The sequence below is a fragment of the Triticum urartu genome, chromosome 4A (genome assembly GCF_056163025.1).
Source record: "Triticum urartu cultivar PI428250 chromosome 4A, HENAU_Tu73, whole genome shotgun sequence".
NCBI lineage: Eukaryota > Viridiplantae > Streptophyta > Magnoliopsida > Poales > Poaceae > Triticum > Triticum urartu.
Window position 1 is genome coordinate 73,503,556 of NC_141876.1, and position 3,513 is coordinate 73,507,068.

Consider the following 3,513-nt stretch of genomic DNA (forward strand, 5'->3'; position numbering starts at 1 on the left):
TGCATAACAGGGAAGAAACGCCAAGGACAATGGCGTTTAACTGTGGCTTGGAAACACCAAGGACAATGGCGTTTCAGGTGTGAGCGGCAACGTTTCGTGAATATGGCCCAATCAGCCTCTGTCTTAAAGAAACGCCAACCCACGGAGGGCGTTTTGTTGTAGGGTGGAAACGCCAAGGACATTGGCGTTTCTAGGGTGAGCGGCAATGTTTAGTGAACATGTCCCAGTCAGCCTCTGTCTTAAAGAAACGCCAACCTACGGAGGGCGTTTTGTTGTAGGGTGGAAACACCAAAGACATTGGTGTTTCTGGGGTGAGCGGCAACGTTTAGTGAACATGTCCTGGCCAGCCTCTGTCTTCCAGAAACGCCAAGCCAGGCAGAGCGTTTCGTTGTAGGGTGAAAACGCCAGGGCAGTTGGCGTTTCGGGTGTACATAGAAACGTTCATTTGTTTGGCGTTGCTGTCATAACAGGGTGTCAAAACAAACTCCAAAGCCTTTTGTGGAGTAAACATAGAGGAGTCCAAAGCAATTGTGACATCACATAAAGGAGTATACATAGAGAAGTCCAAAGCAATTGTAACTTCACATAGTTCAACACATAAAGGAGTCCACATAAAGGAGTACACATAGAGGAGTCCAAAGCAATTTAGAGTACACATAGTTCACCACATAAAGGAGTCTAGGCAACAAGAAGGTTCAAGATGAAATGCACACGAAGGTCCAAAGCATGGCACAGTTCACATCATTGCTCTATTGTGTAGAGCAAGGCCCCTTTCCCTTCTTCTTCTTCCTCTCTTCTTCTTCTTCTTCCTCCTCCCTTTTCCTTATGAGGTGAGCCTCCTTGACCACCCTCTCCATAAATATCTGATTCTCCCTCTCTTTTTTTCATCTGCAATTGCCCAAAGCTTCAAGGTTTTTTCTACAAAATCCTTTTGACACTTTTTCTGTGCCTCCTCACATTTCCTCACCAACGCTTGCTCCCTAGCATACATCACATTTCTCGCTCTCTCTAATTCTTTCCTCTTCTTCTCAAGTTCCTCTTCCTTCTTCTTCTTTAGCTTGGCTGCATCCTCCTCTCTAAGCTTCTTCGCAGCCTTCTCCCACCATCCCGCCATCTCACCTTCGCCATCCTCAAGCCCCTTCATTGTTGCCTTGTTGGGTTGAGAAGCCGCCATACCTATGAAAAATTGCAAGACATTAGTTAGTAAGGACAAAAACAACATGAAAGTAATATTGGGAGACATGAAAATAATTATGAAATGTAGCCACGTACGGAAATGGTCCATCTAGGTATCCAAACATTCCTCTAGCATTACCACGGCCTCTACCCATGAAACCTCATCTACCACCACCCGAACCTCTACCCCTACCACGAGCACCATCACCGGTAATTCGTCCTCGACCATGACCACCCCTGGATCCTCGGCCACCACCGAAACCTCGGCCACCGGAACCTCGTCCACCACCAAGGCCACCACCGGAACCTCGGCCACCACTAAGGCCACCACCGGAACCTCGGCCACCACCAAGTCCATCACCGGAACCTCGGCCACCACCGGAACCTCGGCCACCACCAAGGCCATCACCGGAACCTCGGCTACCACTTGAAGAAGCATTGTGCCCTTTTGAAGTTTTGTTTGTTTTGCAAGTCCTTTTGTTGTGTGCCGTTTCATTGCAACCACCGCATTGGTTCCTATCACGTGGCTCCATGAAATGTCCACTACCAAATTCTCTGGTGCTCATGAGGTCATCCATATCATTCCTGTATCGCTTTGTTCTCCTTCTACCCTTGGGTTGTACCATCATCTCCGGATCGGGCCTAATATTAGGACCGTGATACTCTGGCCACTGCGATGCGTCTAGAAAAGGGTGGAATCTAGACGCCCATGTTAACTTATGAGTTTGCAAATTGAATTCATGCAACCTCACAACTACTCCATCGGAGATATCCACATTCCTGATGCGGGCCGCCGACATCATGTGTGAGCATGGCCAGTGGTACTTACTAGGCCGCTCACAAGTGCAATGTCTTGTCCTAAGAGCCACCGTAAATGAGCGAGCACCATATGATTGTCCATCTCTAGTTGTCCCACTTGGCTCATTCACTTGGTATTTCATTTCTACATTATCGAAACAAGTGACTCGCTGGATGGCTGACTTGTCTCTCTGAAACTCCAGCCACTCGGCAACCTTCTTCGGATAAATTTCATTGGGAGGCTTCTCACTATCAGCAATCAACTTGTCGATTTTGTCGGAGTGCTTCAAAAAATACTCATTCAGCTTGTAAAAGGTATATTCCGCTATTGCCGTCACCGGCAACTGACGTGCACCCTTCAAGACAAAGTTGAAGCACTCAACTAGATTGCTTGTCATGTCACCATATCTCATGCCTCCTTCGTCACATGCCCGTGACCACTTGTGTCTCTCATCAATATTCCTTTCTAAGAAATCTTTCCCACCTTCATTTGCCTTCTCATAGATTTTGTTCAAGCGTGTCGTGAATGACTTAACGGAGAAGGCTACACATGCGGAGTTAAGATCCTTGCAAAGATCCTTGTTCTTACAAGCCCTGTAAAAGTTTGCAACGAAGTGCCTCATACACCATCGGTGGTGAAGCCTCGCATGACCTGGAATATGAATATCCACGGCCTTCAATATGCCTTGGTGCCGATCGGATATGATGCATACCTCCCTATTCGGAGGAATGACTGTGCTCCTAACAAGTCTCATGAACCATTCCCAGTTGTCTTGGTTCTCCACGGAGACCAAAGAAAATGCCACAGGCAACACCTGATCGTTAGCATCATGTGCCATTGCTATCATGAGTGTGCCCTTGTATTTCCCTGTCAAGAATGTCCCATCTATAGACAAAACCGGTCGACAATGCTCAAAAGCTGCAATGCATGGGCCAAACGTCCAAAAGGCACGACGGAACACTCCTTCAATATCTTGGACATAGTGGTACATTCCTGGGTTTCTGTACGACATCGCTCCCAGCAACCTGGGTAGCATGTTGTAAGCCTCTTCCCATCCATCATACAACATTCTGAGAGCGACTTGCTTGGCCTTCCATGTCTTTCCGTACTTGACCTTATATCCGAATTTATCTTCAATCCAACTCATCAACAACTTCACTTTAATGGTTGGATCCTCGTCTATATGTTCCTGGTATTTATAACCAATGAATTCTGATGTTAGTTGACGGCGTGTCTTCCGTGCTTCTACGGTCGGCGGTGTGCATTGGTGAGTGGCTTTGCAACTAGTTATCTTCCACCAACCATCTTTCATGAGTCTTCCATTGACTTTCCATTTGCATCTTTCTACCTCACATTTCACGGTGTATCGCTTATTGCAGTCCAAGTGAACAACTATGAAAGGCCTGTGGTGTTTGACAGCATACCCACACAACCACATCCTGAATTCTAGCATGTGCTCGAACATCAAACCTTTCCTCACGTATGACATCGAAATCACGTCGGGTGTACTACTTGGGAACTGTCTAGCCTCAATTGTC